The sequence below is a fragment of the Ceratotherium simum genome, chromosome 21, assembly GCF_057802395.1.
Source record: "Ceratotherium simum simum isolate JZ-2026a chromosome 21, ASM5780239v1, whole genome shotgun sequence".
Lineage (NCBI taxonomy): Eukaryota > Metazoa > Chordata > Mammalia > Perissodactyla > Rhinocerotidae > Ceratotherium > Ceratotherium simum.
In genome coordinates this window covers 31,914,734-31,933,804 of record NC_141920.1, presented here as the reverse complement: position 1 = coordinate 31,933,804, position 19,071 = coordinate 31,914,734, and the positions used below count along the sequence as shown (strand labels likewise).

The 19,071-nt window shown below is 47.7% G+C and overlaps 1 long non-coding RNA gene across 1 annotated transcript in view; it reads right to left on the bottom strand.

The window, feature by feature from the left end:
• Positions 1–1,135: 1,135 nt before the first annotated feature.
• Positions 1,136–19,071, bottom strand: part of LOC147914276 (uncharacterized) — a 30,939-nt gene continuing 13,003 nt past the window's right edge. The window contains exons 2-3 of the long non-coding RNA XR_015555635.1: positions 5,201–5,428; positions 1,136–4,702 (exon numbers count right to left, since the gene is read on the bottom strand). This is a non-coding gene — a long non-coding RNA (uncharacterized LOC147914276). The remainder of the gene's footprint in view (positions 4,703–5,200; positions 5,429–19,071) is intronic.

Genomic DNA, 19,071 nt, shown 5'->3' with positions numbered 1-19,071 from the left:
GAAGTTTGAGAAGCACTTAAGCGTCTTAAGAAGTCACTCCTTCATCAGAGCACTCTTCATGCTCATCAGGAATTATGGACTAATTAATTGCTTGTCTTCTCTACTAGAGGAAAGTGCAAGGATTATTCGTGGATTGTTTTCTGTGGGATTCCCAGCACCTGATAAGAGGCTGGCCCAGAGAGGATGAATTGCAGTGACTCTCTGACAAACAGATAGTTGAAGAGAACCATAGAAGCTAAAGGAGGAGAGAGTTTCAAAAACAGCAGTTACCATTTTTTACATATCAAATTGGCAAAAATCAGGAATTTGTTAACACGTGGCATTGGGAGAAGAAGGGGAATGGGCCCTCTCACACTGTTAGCACAACTTCTATGGGGAGGTCAACTTGACAATAGTCACGAAAATTCCAAATGCATGTAGCCTGCATTTCCACTTGCAGCCTTTATCTTCCAGATAGACTCATACCTGGAGGAAATGACAGGGCACAAAGGTATTCATTGCACCACATTCCGCAAGAGCAAAAGATGTCCAAAAGATTGGACATCAACAAGGGATTTGCTCAGTAAGTTATATAATGAAACTATGCAACTTTAAATGAGAAAGAAGGAACTGGAGTGATCTCCAAGGTATGTTAAATGAAAAAAGCAAAATGAAAAAAGCAAAATGCAAAACAGTACATAGGTAACACCCAAAACAGAGCAGGGAGAGAGAAGAGAATATATATGCTTGCTTGCATATTCATAAAATATCTCTGGAAGGATGTACACAAAAACCAACAACACTGGTTGGCCATGAGAAAGAATCACTGGGTTGCTGGGGACAAGGATAGGAGAAGTTTTTTCACTGTCTACACTTTGGTACTTTTTGAATTAAAAAAACGAAACAAAGAAACAAAAAAACACCAGGAAAATCTGCAGGAAAAATAGAGAAGTGTCAAAAAGTATAGACATGTTTTAACTGTCCAGTCTAGAGCCTTCCTACTCAAAATGTGGTCCACACTCAAGCAGCATGGGAATCACCTGAGAGCTAGTCAGAAATGCAAGATCCCAGGCCCCACCCCAGATGGACTGAGTCAGAATCTGCATTTTAACAAGAGCCCCAGGGAATTCAAACACATGGTACACTTTGTATAATTTTATTTATTTATTTTTTTTTCCCCAAAGCCCCAGTAGATAGTTGTATGTCATAGCTGCACATCCTTCTAGTTGCTGTATGTGGGACGTGGCCTCAGCATGACCGGAGAAGCGGTGTGTCGGTGTGGGCCCGGGATCCAAACCCTGGGCCGCCAGCAGCGGAGCGCGGGCACTTAACTGCTAAGCCACGGGGCTGGCCCCACATGGTACACTTTGATACTCACCGGTCCAGGCACCGGAGAACTCGCTCCTAGCAGCACCACCTGGTTTCTACAGTCAGCTACTAATAAAACAGCTGCCTTTTCCCCCTAACTGGAGCTCCCTCCTGGTGAGACACCAGGGCACAGGCCGTTCCCATTACGGGGGAGGTTTTCAGCAGCTCCGCCCAGGCCCTGGCTGGCCCCAAGCCCAGTGCCCTGGCAGGTCCCCAGCCAAGGAGACAGCTCACTTCCTCCTCCTGGAACCGCTGGGACTGCTCAGAACGGAAATATTTGAGAGTTCTCCACTCCCCCAGTTATAAACTCTTTCCAACATGAATAAAGATGCATCTGTCTGGCTCAGGTTTATTAATAAATGGTATTTATTTATCCATCAACCAGTTAACACGTGGCAACCAGTGCCTTTGGGTACCTGGTACCCTAACCTGGTGGTGGAAGGAAGGCAGGGGAGGGAGAGCATCAGGGAGGCCCCATTGGAGAAGGAGGGAGGAGTTAAAGCAAGGAGCTTGGCTGCTCTCTGCATCCTTGATCGGTCTGGAATCACTCCAGGCCACATCTGGAGGCCACATCTGGAAGCAGCGACGCCACTGGAATTTTTAAAGCGGCAGGGAGGAGGAGGGAGAGAGGAGGGGGGAACTGTCCTGACTTCAGTCCAGACCACCTAGGAGTTTGCAGTTGGGGGACTAAGCAGGGACTTTCTCCCACCACACTCGCCCCCCTCCAACTCCCAACCCTCTGAGCCCAACATCTGAGTGAGCACAGAGCAGCCCTGAGTGAATGTCCCACACTGAGCCTTCCCCCATCCCAAGTTGGAGGGACTCTGAACAGACCAAGCCATCTCTCTCTTTCTGGATCGTTCTATTCCTCCTACTTCCTAACGGCAGCCTTTCCTCTCAAACAGAACCCTGAGGTCTCCTCTTCTCCCTTCACGCTCCCTCCTAGGTCCCTCCTAGCCACCGGCCCTAGGTGGCTAAGGTCTTTTAAATTAAAAACAAAACCAAGTCATAAAACCAGTAATGAGTGTTCAGCCCAGAAGAGTTTACAAAACGCTTCCACATACTGAGCCTCAGTTTGTCATCTGACGGCCCTACAAGGTTAGAATTCCTACCCCTGCTCTACAGAGGGGAACACCAAGGCCAGGAAATGTTCAAGGACTTGAAAAGACCTCCCAGCCTGTAGGTAGCAGAGGCCTCAGGGCTCAAATGCACACCTAAACTGCCATCCTCCAAGGCTTCAAGGCCCTTCCAGGGCAGGGCTCCAAATCAAACAGCTTGCAGGGTATCAGTATTTTCAATCTTGTTAGGATTATTTTGGCTTAACTAGGGTAGAAATATACACAGAACTACATCCCAAACTGTCAAAGCTCATAAAAGAATGTGGCAATAGCTATTCAATTATAATACCTATTTTCTTTGATTTAGATATCCCTGCTTTTGGGGACTCTATCTCAATATTTTTAAACGTGTAACATAATGTGTGCTTCTTCCTTGATACATTACATAACAAGGTCTAGCAGGGAGGGGTCTAATAACTACCATAATTTTGAAGTATAAATGATCTTTCAAAATATTTATTTTTTTTTTATATTTTATTTTTGGTGAGGAAGATCAGCCCTGAGCTAACACTCATGCCAATCCTCCTCTTTTTGCTGCGGAAGACCGGCTCTGAGCTAACATCTATTGCCAATCCTTCTCCTTTTTTTCCCCTTTTTCTCCCCAAGGCCCCAGTAGATAGTTGTATGTCATAGTTGCACATCCTTCTAGTTGCTGTATGTGGGACGCCGCCTCAGCATGGCCAGACAAGCAATGCGTTGGTGCACACCCAGGATCCGAACCTGGGCCGCCAGTAGCAGAGCGCGCACACTTAACCTCTAAGCCACGGGCCTGTCCCCTTTCAAAACATTTATAATTGTAATGTGATACAAACATATTTCTGGCTTCTATTGGGAATAAAGACTCAGCTGTGTAATTTGTTAACCTATATCCAGAATTGAAGGAAATGTTCGATTTAATTTAGAGCAAAATATAGATGTAATTTTTTCCAACTATGTTTCACAGACCCCCTAAATTGTATCAACAGGACATTAAATTAAGATCCCCTGGTCTAGCCTATAATTTACATAAAAGGCAAGAGCTGCTATCAAATTGATTTATATCCCTGAAAGGTATCAAGGCTAGACCCACAGTGGACGATCAGTAACGGTATAAAAGAACACACCGCTTTTATCAGGCAGGACCTGCACGGTGCCTGACACCACGCTGAGCAGAGTGGGTTAGAATTTCCATTGCACCTTTTCTGCTCCATCTCGGTGACCTCATCAGTTTCCTTCCCTTCATAGAGGCAAGGGCCTCAGGCACCTATTAGGAGCCCCTTCCCTTCACCCGAGGCCCAGGGGATCCCTCCAGACGCCTCTCTCTCTGTCTCCTGGAACCCAGTGCCTTCCCTCCTGTGTTGCTTGGGCGTCTCTGCCAGCCCAGGTGAACCAATGAGGCAGAGTCGCTGTTTGCTAGGCAAACTTCTGGACTTACCCCAGGCCTTGGCCCTCTCTTAGCCCCACACTCTGGGGGTGGGGTCAGGTCTGCCACAGCCCTTGCCCCATCCAGGGCCTCAGAACCCCAACCCCAGGCCCTTCATTATCTAGGTGTGGAATTCAGCCAGTCCTTGCAGCATCCCTGTGGAGTGGAGACTACCCTCCTCATTGTAAAGATGAAAGTGTTGGACACTCTTTGTACACCACCTCAAAAACCTTTTGGCCAAACCTCTTCCTCCAGCCAGTGCTGAGCTGACCTGTTCTGGCAGGCCTTCATCCTGACTTGGGGCTTCTCCAATATGGCCAGTGGGACTCCCAAGGGAGCCTGCCCGGCCCCCATGCCAGAGCAGCCCAGAAATGTGGGAAGCTAAGAGTCTGTGGGCCTTCCCTTGACCAGTGGAGGATAACAGCCAAGGGATGAATGCTTCTCCCTTTTGTCCTCCAGCAGAGAGTCCTGAGACACATTTCAGAAGGCTCCTTGGAAGGTTGTGGTGGCGTTGAGCTCCAGACACAGAGCATCAGCTGACGTGGTGACGCATCTTGTATTGGCTCTTCCCTCTTCCCTGTTTCACTCCTCCTGTCCCTTCTTCCTGCTCGCGGGGATCACATCCCCAAACAAACTACCTGCTCACAAGCCTTTGTCTGAGGCTTTGCTTGAGTAGAACCCAGGCTAAGACAATGAGGGACGAATGGTCAGAGAAGTTGTCACTTATTCAAGATCACACAGCTTGTTAGTGGCCAAATCTAATCTATCTGATGAAGCAGTAAATACACATTCCATATGGCTTGATTGACTGATTGACGTCTCTCCCAACACAGCTCTGAGGATCCAAACACACAGAGAGTGAGGATGTGTTAAAAATTTTTTGTATTTAATTTTTAATTATCCAAGTTTTACTAGAATACATTCTCCACTTAAAAAATGGAAAACATGACAGATAAGGTTAAGGTCCCTTTGGCTGCCTTCCTCTCTAATCCCCAATCCCCTGAAACAATCACTTTTTCTAGGCATATATAGACATGCTTGGTATTGTTTTGCATGCAAACATTTATATACTATAAGTGTGTTCTGCGACATGCTTTTTTCATTCGCCAATTTGTCTTCAAGATCTTTCTTCTGGACTGCACGTAGTATTTTGAAGTATAGACAAACCACAGTTTGGTCATTCCCCTACTAGTACACACAGGCTGTCTCCAGTTTTCCCATATTGACTATTACTAACATCGATGCAATGACGGGTAGATATTTCAAAGCTTCAGATGATTGCCACCCACTGTTTGACTTATTTGCATGCCTCTTCCCCAACCCTGGCAGTTACTTTTGAGCTGGCCAGACTGTTGCAGCTCTAGGAATCAGGACTCAGGAACACAGTTAGTCCAGGAGCAAAGGCCAGAGCATGCAAGACCTGGAGAGAGGAGAGGCCAGGCTCCGTGGTCACTACCTGCTGAGGCAGGATTCTCTCACTTTACAAGAAGGAATCTTCCAGGATGCTTGGAAATTAATGCAGATTTCCATATGTACTGACGTGGAAGGACCTCAAGACACACTGTTAAGGGAAAAAAGTAAGCTTGAAGAAAGTATGTACATTTGCTAAATGTACTTGCATTTGCTAAAAAACAACACATAAAATTGTTTCTATATGTACTGTATGTGAAAGTTTTTAAAAATCTGATTTTCTTCAGGGCAAATATATTCAAGTATTACTTTGTAATTTTAAATACATATATATACCAAACTAACAACAGGGGTTGCCTCTGGAGAGGGAAGAGGGTTTGGGGGATAAATAAGAGTTCCCTTTATCTGTATTACCTGAATTTTTAACGAACAACGCTAACGTCTTCTTGTTTAATTTAAAATAAATATATTTTGGGCTGGCCCGGTGACATAGTGCTTAAGTTCATGGGCTCTTGGGGTTCGTGGGTTCAGATCCTGGGCACAGATCTATACACGCTCATCAAGCCACGCTGTGGCAGTGTCCCACGTACAAAATAGAGAAGATTGGCACGGATGTTAGCTCGCGGACAAACTTCCTCAAGCAAAAAGAGGAAGATTGGCAACAGATGTTAGCTCAGGGCCACTCTTTCTCACCAAAAAATAAATAAATAAGTAAATAAATAAAATAGATTTTACAAGTGAGAAATCAGGGCCTGACATCTTGCTTTGCCTACCCCTCCACCGCCATCATGTCCTCATTCTAGCCCCAGAAGACAATGAAAGTGAAAGGTCAAAGGCAGCTTTCTTATCCTGGGGTCCACTAACTTGGGTAGGAATAAAATTATTTTCACTAACCTCTATTGAAATATGATATTTCCTTACATTATGAATGTGGGCCACAAACCACACTAATGTTAGCAGGACCTAAGACTGTCACCAATAGAAATCACAGATATTTCCCTAACACATTGCGGTCACTGTAGATACCTTAAAATATCATTTATGAGATTACGCTAGATAGCAGATTCACTGCTAAATTTTCTTCTTTAATGTGTTAAAAAGAAACACATACATTATTACATGGTATTTTAAAATATGTTGATATCTGCATTTCAATGTAATTGGTTTCTTTTGTTATCCAGTGTGTTTTATTTTATGCGTTTAAGAGCATTATTCAGAAAAGAGCTCCGTGGACCTCACCAGCAGGTCAAAGGGGTCCATGGCCCAAACAAGGTTAAGACTCTTGTTCTATGTGCATGGAAGGGATTGCCCAGACTAGACCAGCTCAGCCCCACATGACCTGAGACAAGAGCCCTGAGCTGGGGGGAAACCTGAGAAGCCAAACCCCAGGAGAGCTTGCCGTCCGCAGTGAGGACTCTCCTTTGGGGGACCCAGACAGGACTCTGGAAAAGGTCAGGGAGGGTTTGGAGGAAGTCCCTGTGGGTTGGAACCCAGCCATTCTCCAAAAGGACAACATCCCTGGGGCTCAGGGGAACCCAGATCACAGGCAGTGCAGAGCATAGGGCCAAGATAGAGGCCTCTGCAGCCAGCTGCCTGCCCACCTGTCATCCTACCTATTACAGGTTGAGAAGGTTCTGGGGTACCCTGTTTTCCACTTGTCATCATTCCCATGACCCCTATGACTATATCTCTCAGGCCTATCCCAAATGACCTGCCCAGTCCAATTTGAACACTGTGCACCAGTGTTAGCCTCTCCTTCTCCTGCTGGGTAGCAAAATCTTTTGAGTCACAGCTTGGACTTAAGGAAGAACTTCCCTGCAACATACACCAAGGGCAGGGGGGAGTGGGTGGGGGCAGCTATAATGGGAATAGCCAAGGAGGTTAGGAAGCTTCTCTGGCATCTTTCAAAACCCAGCATGATGTGTCATGGACCTGGTGTCAATGGCCTGGGTGTGGTCAGGTCTGTGCCTGAAGACAGGGGATGGACCCGTTGACTCTCAGAACACCCTGGCAGAGGTCAGACCTCCCTTTGTTTAGGCAGGTCAGCTTCACTCCTGTCTCTCCAGAGGTTGGTTTAGTTATAGCTGCTTCATTCTTACCTATCCAGAGATATTGTAGGCTTGCAAGTTTCCTTCTACAGATTTGCTCCAGTGCTAAGGAAAAAGCAATCTAAGAATAACAAAGTCCAGGCTGGGGTTGGTGATGGATATTGGGAGAACAACCATGGGTGGGAGGCGCTGGGACCTCTCCCCCAAAGGTCTGCCTGTCAGCACAGGAGGGAGTGGTGATGGTAGCTCTCCTGGGGGGCAGCTCTTCGGAGACTCTGTCCAACGTGCTGGCCCCTCGTATCTCACCTAAGCAGCACTACCCCAAGCCAACCCATGCTGTCCTTCTGTCCTCTGCCTACCCAAACCCCTACCTCCCATGCCTGGCTCCATCTCACCATCTCCCAGAGCCTCTTCCAATCCCCAAGCCTGCACTGAACTCACATAGGCTGTGAGATTGGGGACTTGGGCCAAAATGAGGTGAATCTCTGAGGGGCAGAGAGAGACCAAAGGATGCTCTTGGCAGTCTCTTAAAGAATCCAACACCCAAATAGTGAGCTCAAGTTGGAAGATTCTCCATTTTATGGGTGCTCTAGGCCCCTCTGTGTCTCTTATTTGATGCCTATGACATAGCAGATGCTGTTCAGACACTGGAGACACAAGTGCAAACTAAAGAGGTCCCTGCCCTCATGGAGCTGACATGCTGATGGGGCAGACAGATAGACAACAAACACATCAACCAGTAAATAGATTGTGTCAGATGATGGTAAGTGCTGTAGAGAAAAATAGAGCTGGTAAAGTTGGTAGGCCTGAAGGAAGGTAAAGGAGGAAGCCATGTGGATCTCTGTTCCAGGAGGAACAGCCAGTGCAAAAGTTCAGAGGCAGGAGCATCCTTAGTATATTAAAGGAACAAGCACAGTGCGACCAAAGAGGAGAAAGGGAATGGGGGGTGATAGAAGTAGCAGGGGAGATCATATAGGGCTTTGTAGACATGGTAAGGACTATGGCTTTTGCTTAGAGTGGAGTGGGTTTGGGAGGGTTTCAAGCAAAGATGGAACCTGGTCTCCCTTAGCCTCTGAAGGGTTGCTCTGGCTACTGCAGTGAGAATCACCCAGAGGCGGGGTTCCAGGTCAGGGAGAGAAACAAAGGTTGAAGCAGAGGAGAGGATACTGCAGTGATCCAGGTGTCAGGTGACAGTGGTCCAGCCCAGCCCGTAGCCATAGAAGAAATGAGTGGTCAGGTGTTTTGAAGGCAGATATGATGGGGTTGCCGATGGCTTGTATGAAGGATGTGAGCAAAGAGAGGAGTCAAGGTTTCTGGCCTGAGCAACTAGTCCGCACAGTGAGATGGGGAGACTGCAGAAGGAGCAGGTTTAGAGAGATAGATGAGAAGTTCCATCTTGGATATGAATTGTGGCTTCATAAGGGAAACTCAACTTGTCTGTCTTTCTCGCTGAGGTCTGTGGCTAACTTGGCACAGAAGTTTTCCAGTGGGGCAGGACAGCAAATCAAAAACCCACTTCCTGGGGGAAAATGAGGCTTGACCACAGAAAGACTTATACATAAATGCTCATAGTTTTATTCATAAGAACCAAAAACTAGAGACAACTCAAATGTCCATCAACAAGAGAATGGATAAGCAAATTATGGCCTTTCCATACAATGGAGTACTATGGAGAAGACAAATATGTACAACAACCTGGATGAATCTCAAATGCATTATGCTAAGCATGAGAAATCTTACACAAAAGAATATAAACTGTATTATTCTTTTTATCTGAAGTTCAAGAACAGGAAAACCTAAGCCAAAATCATTTCCTCTGGGGAGGGGGATGGGATTGACCAGGAGGGGCACAAAGACCTTTCTGGGGTGATGGAAATGTTCTATATTTTCATCTGGGTGGTGGTTACACAAGTATAGAAACGAGTTAAAAAAAAATTCATTGAACTGAATCCTTAAGATGTATGGATTTTACTGTGTGTAAATTAAACTTCAATTTTTTTAAAAAAGCACAATGAAAAGAAAATGACTGTTGGAATTGGGCTCTATTTGGAGCATTCAGCTCCTTATAACAGATCCTAAAAGGATGGAGTGGTGTGGAGGTACTTATGTCCTTTCTTTTCACCGCCCAACATCTGAAACCCCTCCTTACATTCAGAGGAACCCAGGATTGTGGACTTGCTTTCTCTGGTGACGAGGGTGCAGGCCCAGAACCAAGCTCAGCTCTCAGGAATATTTTCCCGAGCTCTGAGTCTGGGGTGAGGCCACAGAAAGCAGAACAGTTCAGAACATGGCCACAGTCAAAGACAGTGATGCCAAGCAGCAGCAGCGCCCAGCCACATTCCTCTCATGGTCAGTCCTTCTGATCAATCCTGTGAGTCACCCTGTAATCTTCTAATAAATTCCTCCTCTGCTCAGGCCACTCAGGGCCATTTCTGAGGTTTGAGACCAAATGCCCTGGCTGGTAAATGGTGTGTGCAAAGAGCCCAGGGCTGAGTGTCAGAGAGATCTGGGTGGTGTCATAAGTCACTTTGGTTCATCAAATCCTGCCACACCTGTGATCAGACAGCCAGAGGGAGCTTGTTCCATGACTAGCCCAGTTCATGAGGGGAAAGCCATAGGGCAGGGAATGCCCCTGGAAGGGTGAGGGAGCCGCTGAGGGCAGCTACAGGGCAAGCCGGCCAAGCCAGGGATTTTAGTTTCAGCTCTGTAGGTGAGGGCTGTGGTGCACCAGTCTTACTGGACTTAAGAGCAAGGCGGGGAAGTTTTCGGGGTTGACCTGAACCCCATAGAGCTGCATCTCCACAACCTAGGCTGAGCCTTAAGCAGGAGCAGTTTTCAAGGAGTAAGGGGCCCAGGACCCTGCGTAGGGAATGTCTCCTAAGAACAAAGCACAGCCTGGGCCTCAGGGAGTCCTCAGCAAGAGGAGGAGACTGAACCCAAGACGTGAAATGCGCCTTAGAGCTCACAGGTGCATGCATACGTGTGCACACACACAAACCACATGTACACACAGATTAGCCTCCTCGAAAAGAAACGTAGGAGGGCCGGCCCCTTGGCTTAGCGGTGAAGTGCGTGCGCTCTGCTACTGGCAGCCCAGGTTCAGATCCCGGGCGCACACCAGCGCACAGCTTCTCCGGTCATGTTGAGGCCGCATCCTATATACAGCAACTAGAAGGATGTGCAACTATGACATACAACTATCTACTGGGGCTTTGGGAAAAAAAGTAAATAAAAAATTAAAAAAAAAAAAAAGAAACGCAGGATAAAGATGGGAGAGTGCTGGGGCAGTCCCACTGACAGGGACAAAGCCAAAGCAAGAGCTGGCTGTGGCCATGAGGGATCTTCTGCAGAAGCCTTGGTCAGGCTGGACACTGCTATAACGTGTTGCGCCATATTGAGCAACCCCTGGGTTTTGGGTGTATCAGTTAGCTCCTACAGTGTAACAAATCCCCCCCAAAACTCAGTGGCTTAAAAAAATAAACACATTATTGTTCATGAGTCTACACATCATCTGGGCAGTTCTCCTTGTGTTGTCTGTGATCACTCTTGCATCTATGGTCAGCTATGGGTCAGTAGGTGTCTTTGCTGATCTTGGCTGTGTTCTCTGACATACTTGAGTACCAGCTAGTGGCTGGTGTAAGACAGGCTCAGGTAGGAAGCTTGTCTCTGCTCCACGTGGTCTCTTATCCTCTAGCAAACTAGTCTGAGCTTGTTCACATGGTCGTGGTAGCATTCAAGAGAGCAAGAAGACGTAGGCAAGGCCGTTTGAGGCCTAGGCTTCCCCCCGTTCCATTGGCCAGAGCAAGTCACAAGTCCAGACCAGATTCAAGGGGTGGAGAAACAGAGTCCACCTCTCAATGGGAGGAGATATGAGATCACATTGTAAAGGGTGTGGATTCAGGGAGAGATGGAGAATTGGGGCCTTTTTTGCAATCACTCTGCTACATAGAGCAATGGTGATCCTGGCATAGAATCTGCCAAACCCCAGATTTTCAAGCAAATTCCTCAACCACTCAGGGGCTGCTTTGAGGATAGCCTCTGGCCCTTTTTTCCACAAGATCCCCTCTCTCACTGGCATCTAAACCAGAGAGAAACATGGGAATAAGCCATTGGGTGCCCTGGAGGTGAGTCCTCGTCTCTGATTCTGAGTGGGTACCAGAAGGGAACAGAAAGTAGGAAGGTCAAATGAGGAGAAGGAGTGTGAGGCTAGACATGCCCTTTCTGGTGACAAGGACCCACTAGCAGAGGATGAGGAACAGGGGAAATTTTAGCGCCTCTCACGCTCTCTCCTCTCTTGCTGCTTTCTCCTGGGCATGAATCTCCCACGAATACTCCTGACTCACATCACTCGGGCCTCCTTCCTGGAACAATCCCAGGCTCCAAACCACCCCCTCCCAAATTACCCCAACTTCTAGCTTCTCACGGCCCTTTCCCTCTACTCCCTGCTCTTTATAGCTGCTGCAGAGGAATGAATCTGACAAAGCCTATTTCTCTCAGGGTCAGGGCAGGTTTGGCCACCGGGTTTCATCTCTAAGCAGCAATGATAATGGTACTAACAGCTTCCATTTATTGCACACTTATTGTGTGCCAGGTCTCATGCTAAGTGCTTCTAGAGATTATTCTGAGATTATGCCTTTTATGTTACAGGGGCTAACCAGAACACTCACTCTCTTGAGAGGGTTTACAAGGCCTTGTCGGAAAGAGTTAGGTGATGAATTAGCAATGTCTGCCATGGTTGTGAGAGAAGGCAGTGACAACAGACATGCCTGGGCATGGTCTGTCTTAGTCAGTTCGGGCTGCTATGACAAATTACCATAGACAGGGCGGCTTAAACAACAAACATTTATTTCTCACGGTTCTAGAGGCTTGGACGTCCAAGATCAAGGTGCTGGCAGATTCAGTGTCTGGTGAGAGCCCCCTTTCTCATTTGCAGATGGCCATCTTCTTGTTGTATCCTCACATAGTGGACAGCAGAGAGAGAAAGCAATTTCTCTTGTTTCTCTTCTTATGAGGACACTAATCCCATTTATGAGGGCTCCACCCTCATGACCTAATCACCTTCCAAAGACTCCACCTCATAACACCTTCACATAGGGGATTAGGGTTTCAACATGTGAATTTTGGAGGGACACAAACATTCAGTCCACAACACTGTCTGTGTAACCTTGGGCGAACTACTTAACCTCTCTGAACTTTGGAAATAATAATAGCACCTTTTTCACAGGGTTGCTATGAAAATTAAATGAGATCATGCTTATAAAGCAATTACCAGAGCACCTGATCTATAGTAAGTGTGAAATAAATGTTTACCATTTTAATCATTAGAGTTCTGGTCATTTAGTCCAGAACAGAGACTATACATTCTATGCCCTTAGGGATGGGACAGAATGGGACACAGTGAGGCTACTGGCATTTTAAAGAGAACCCCACATTGGGAAAAGTTAGGCTGCTCTGATTTTCAGTGACCAGACTCACTTAAGCTCCTGAGGATTTGAGGACCACATGAATAGCAGATACTGCTTTGGGCTTTTACCACTCCCACCTGCCAGTACCTGTGATTTTTTGCCTGAGAGCTTTCTCTGGCCACTTGACCCCATTCTGACCGTCTGTAACCAGGGAGTTAGCATCCTACCCCAGTAGCCCTCAACTAATGACTGATGGGAGTTAGTGTATAAATACCCTAGCTCCCTCGCCCCTCACATGTCATAACTCAGATGTGTGTTCTGCACTGTCTCAGACTTCCTCAGCAGGATTAAGCTCCAGCCACCCACAGTGATAACCTACTTTGAAATGCACTTTACGTTGACTTCCTTTTCTTTCCTGTCGACTTCCTGAGTCTCCTACTGGAGGCCCTGGGATCCCTTCACAAAGAAGCTATGCACTTGAATCTTTGTCTCAGGGTCTGCTCCTAGGGGGAAGCAGCCTAAGAATTCATGGTTGGCGAGGCCAGCCCTGCCAAGCTAGTGGTCACCTGGAAGGTCCACACCAAGCCTGACCTCTGGTCAATAGCTCAAGCTGCCTGAAAATTGACAGAACCTTTGGGCTGCTCAATCAGAAACCTTCTCCATCCCCAGACATTCAAGCTCGAAGATGCCTAAAAGGTAAATTTTCTTTCCTTTAATTTCCTCTTCACATACTCAGGGACTCCTCCATGCTGCTGTCAAGGCCGTGTTGACCTAAGGGCAGGGATAACACATAGATTTCATCTCAAGTGCCACCTCTGATCAATTAATAGAAGCTACCTGGAGGCTTTATCCAGGGTTAGAATACGCAGATATAATTAGTGATGTCTGCCTTGAGCACTAGAATGGGTGAGGGTGGCCTTATGTCCACCACCCTGGCTCTAGAAGTAAATTAGCCCATTCCTGTTGAAGTTGGCTAAATTTTTCTTTCACATTCCTAGTCCACCAAGGCTATTTCTGCCTCTTGCTGAGCTACTTCCTTCATCTGACTGGCCGCATCCCAGACAGCAAGACTGTATGCTAAGCATGGCTGCCCATCTTCTGGATGAGGAAACTGAGGCTCTGAAATATTAAATGATTTTTCCATGCATCACAGAATGTATAAGGATAGGACAGAGTTTTGTGATCAGGTCTACCTGACACCAACTCCCCCCGCCCCCCCATATCCTTTCATAGAGAAGACAGTAGTAAAGGCCTTTAACCAAAGAGAACAGCCCAGCACTCTTCTTTCTGTTATGATAAGAAACTTTCTGCCTACTGATACCACTTTGTTGTCATCTCCAGCCAGATGGAGTAGAAGGCTCTTTGGGTGCCAGTAAAGAGCCCTTCCCCCAACCCACAGCCACCCCTAGCAATTCCTCTGCCAGGCTCTGGCTCCATGTCTCAGGTCCAAACTCTCTCATCCCCACCTGGGAGTGCTAGCTCTCACTTATTTGCTGTCCTTGAGCAGCTGTCTCGCAGAGAGGGCTGGGGGCCTCCTGGGAAAGCCAGAGGCGAAATTCTAACTGGACCAGGTGTGGCTGGGACATTTCCAGACCTCCAAGTTATGGAAAAATCCAGCAGAAGCCTTCCCAGGGTGGTGACTCAGCCTCCCATAGGCAGGGGGCTGCAAATGGGGGCCTCAGACCACAACCTAGGCCTGGAGCCTGCTCACCAGGTGGCCTCCCTGCCGCGTTTTAGCTCATGCTCTCTCCCAAGGAGCAGCTCATGATTTCGAGTACATTCTTGTTGCAGCACATCTGGCCTCCTGCTCCTGAAAGTTGCAACTCTCTGCTCCGAGAAGCCTTGGGCATGGGACTCACAGACCCACAGTCTCCACATCCACAAGCATAGCTGTCAGCTTGCCCCTCCCTGCCCCTAAGGAGGTACCTAACTGGGTAGTTTGTTGCTGCTGCTGTGTTTTGTGGAATGAGACAGCAGCAAGGGGCGAGCAAGTGAGGGAAGGAGTGACAAAGCCACCAAGACCTTCCTAAAGTCTGGGGCTCTCCTCTCTCCTCAGCCAAGACCCTCCTACCCCAAGGATGTGTTCATGCCTGCCAGCTCACCACTCTCAGCTACGAACACAGGGGTTCAGGGGGCCAACTTTGAAGTCAGCTAGATCTGGCTTTAAATTCCTCATCAACAGGTGTCTTAGATCCCTTTTTCTAGAATAAGAGCCCGAGATGAGGATCCGTGAGCACATGATTTACTGAGGAAATGATCTCAGGAGAAGGGAAAGGAGGGAAGCAGGACAGGGCAGGGAAGATGCTCAGCAAGGGTGGGGTCTGAGCAGAGTCTACCCTCAGCCTACTCCCATGAGCTCTGAGCGAGTGAATGGTCCAGAGTTGTCCCCCCTTGAGTTAAGCAGGGCAGGCTTTTGTCCCCATGTGTCAATCAGTCATTGTCCACCCTAGAGAATAGGAAGTGGGGGAAGGGAGAGGGGAGATGTAAGTTCCCAGGAGGTTCTGGACAAGGGCATCAGCATGGGCAATCCTCCAGAGAAGGATCCTCCAGTCTCAGACGCAAGCTTTTAGCTACAGCACTGGAGCCCCTAGGGGAGGGGTCACTGGCTGGGAAAAGAGATCCAGGTTGGGCACCAACATCGGCTATCACACTGAGCAAGATTCAGTTGACCCCTCTGTGAAATAAACATAAGGCTTACCACACAGGTGTGTTGGGAAGTACGCAAAAAGCCCCCAACACAAGGTAAGTCCTCATTGACTGGGAGCTCCCATTCCTACTGCTGGTTGAAGTCATTTTAGTAAAGAGCTTAATTTTGTGTGTCACTTTAGCTAGGCCATGGGGTGCCCAGATAGTTGGTCAGACATTATTCTGGATAATTTCTGTGAGGGTGCTTTTGAGTGAGATTAACATTCAAATCAGTGGGCTTTGAGTAAAGCAGACTGCCCTCCATAATGTGGATGGGCCTCATCCAGTCAGGTGAAGGCCTGAAGAGAACAAAAGATTGACCCTCCTTGGAGTAAGAGGAATTTATGCCAGCAGATAGCCTTTGGACTTGAACTGCAACATCAGATCTTCCCTGGGTCGCCAGCTTGGTGGCCCACTCTGCAGATTTTGAATTTACCAGCCTCCATAATTATGTGAGCCAATTCCTTAAAATAAATATCTTTTTCTCCCTCCCTTTCTCTCACACACACACATATCCTATTGGTTCTATTTCTCTGGAGAACCATGACTAACACAGACAGAAAGGAGAGGAGGAGGTGGGCTCAATGGCATTGCCCCAGAGGCATGTCCCTATGCACCAAGTTCACGACACTCTAAATCCCCACTTGTTCCGAGGCTGAATTCTTGGGAATCAAGACAGAGCCCCACTCTCCAGCCTGCCTGGCATCCACTGAGTCAGCTCCCCAAGCAGCCCCTTCAGGCAGGCACCCCGCTCCCCAGGCACCTCCCACCAGTCCCCACCAGCCCTGCCTAAGGTGGTGGGGACATGGCAGAGAGGTAAGCCCCTGGGACAGAGAGCAAGAGATCCAGAAGGGGCAGCACTTGCCAGAGACCACTATTCCTGCCCACTCCTGGTGATCTCACCAGGATGCTGAGGACCCAGGGCCATCTCAAGGGGACAGGAGAGGATGTAAGGACCCCCAAATATCCTTCCCAATTAGCTTAGGCTCCATAATGTTCCCTCCTTTCTTCCTGCAGTGAGGGCTCCCAAGTCTCCCATATGTCATCAGGACTGACAAATGCGTTCTTGTGCCCTGCCCCGGCCTCCACAGAAAAGTTAGCACCTTTGATGGGGGCAATGGTGAACCCCACAGGAGGACACACCCTAGAGCCTTGCGGAGAGCATGGCCCTGGTGACCTTGATTTCAGACTTCTAGCTTCCAAAACTGTGAGAGAATAAATTTCTGTTGTTTTAAGCCACCTCGTTTGTGGCACTTCGTTACAGGTGTCCTAGGAAACTATCGCAGTGAGTTTAGTAGATATTGCCCAACAGTTTGTCAAAGTGCCAACCACTACATTTCTGAGGGAAAGCCAAGGATTAGGTTCCAGAGATTAAGGCCACACCCACACACTGCCCTCCTCGGGGATCTGTCGGGGCAGCCAGCTGCACTTCCCCAAGCCAATCCTCCACCTCAAAACCATTGCGCTAGCATGAAAACAAAGGCTCAGGGAGGGTTAGTTACTTGCCCAAGGTCACACAGCCAGCAAGTGGTGGGGCCAAGACTTGAACTCAGACTGATGCTAAAGCCCAGGTTTTTGTGACGCTTGGGGCCCGAAATGTATCTCCACCTGACACCTTGTAGGCAGGCCGCTGAACAGGTTCCTCCTAAGAGCTCCATCCCTCTGGCTAACCTCACAGGTGTCTCATGCTGTGAGTCAGAGCAGCTGGAGACTTTATGAGCCCTCTAATGGGCTAACTACCCCATAACCTGATTATGCAAAAAGCCACACGTGAAACTCCCACCCTCATAATCACATAATTTATAAGGAAATGAGTCTACCTTCTCATTGGGCTTTTGGCTGCACGCCCTTCATGAAGGCTCAGGAGAGCTTTTCAAGCCAAAGCAGTGAGCAAAAAAGAGGGGCTCCATCCCTCCCACCCCCACCCCCCAGCTCCCGCTCTGCTCCAGGTCCCAGAGAGCCTAGGTTGCCCCAGGCCTCTTTGCCATCTGGGCCTCTGCATGTTCCTCCTTGCAGTGGGGACCTGGGGAGGAGGGAGGCTGGAGAGGAGACTTGATGAGGGAATCTGGTGAAGCAAAGAGGAAAAGGGAGCGAAGGGGGTGGTGGAATAAAGAGATGGACAGAGGGACAGGAGGGGACGGGGCCTTTCAGCTCCTACTGCTCAGAAGCTAGGGCTGAGGCAAAACCCACCAAATGAAATAATAGTCTGTCCCCTCTGTCCTGGAACGTCAGACCCAGACAGCAAGGCTGGATGCAGAATGGGACCCAGGCCAGTGCGGACCAGTTCACGTGGCAGCTGTCCACGCCCCTTTAACAACCTCCTCCTCCGGCCTTCAGGGTGAGGGCTCCTCATTTTTCTTTGATTCTCTCTGATCTCTGTCTCCTTCACTGCTTCTTCTTTCCTTCCCCATGCACCTCAGGAGCATTTATCACATGCTGGCATGATGCTGGGGACACTGAGTTGAGCAAGACCACAGAGTCCCTGCCTCCTGGCATCTACAATCGAATCTTTCATCTTCCACCTGTTGCCTAAATGCCGGTGCTCCCTGAGGTCCAGTCTGCAGCCGTCCTCTTTCCCTGTCTCTGCAAGACTCTCTCCCACAATTCTCCACCCCCTGGGAATGTCTGTCCCTCCCCAACATCACCCTCTGGAACTAGCCAATTCCTACTCATCTCAAAAGCCATCTCCTGAAAATAAATATTTTCCCTCTTTTTCTTTTTGTTTATGATCTTTAAAAAAAAAAAGAAAAGAAATTTAACAGAGTTAAATCCCCCTTTTCTCCCAGAGTTGATTGTTCTCTTAATTAATAAGAATATAGCACCTACTATGTGTCAGGCCCTGCCCTAACCCCTTTACATATGTTGACTTATATAATCCTCCAAACAACCCCAGGAAGCAGGCACTACTGTGCTATTATTTACTCACAGCTCTTTCTTCTCCTCGTGTCTTTGGTTCTTTGTGAGCGGAGTGTGCTTCCCCCACACCACTGATTTCAGCCTTGTGACTTGCTCTGGCCAGTGGAACGTGGGTGGAAACAATGTGCCAGTTCTGAGCCCAAGACTTAACAAGGCATCATGTGCTTCCACTTGCCTCTCTTATGCTTGTGACCTTTGCCATGAAAAGAACACACCCTGGATAGTTGCTGGTGGAGACACATGGAGCAGACCTGAATCCAAGCCGCAATTGGCCCAGCATAAGTCTATGGGTTGAATCAAGCCCAGCAGAGCCGCAGTCAACCCATAGACTTATGAATGAAAAATAAATATTTATGTTTGTAAGGCACTGGGCTTAGGGGTTGTTTATTACACAGCATTAGTGCAGCAATTACTGACTAATACAATTGTCATTTCCCATTGTACACGTAAGAAATGTAAGGCCTGCAGAGGTTAATTAACTTTTCCAAGATTACATAACTAGTAAGGAATGGAACTAGGATGCAAATCCAAGCAATCTTGCTGCAAGTCTCTCTACTCTGTATTGACTCTCACATTGAGTATTAGCATTCCCGAGCTTATATATACACACACATATATACACATATGTATACACACATGTGTAAATACTACATCATATTATTTTGCATGTTTTTAAACTTTATATAAATACCAACATTACACATATCATTCTGTAGCATACTTTTTTCACTCTGATGATA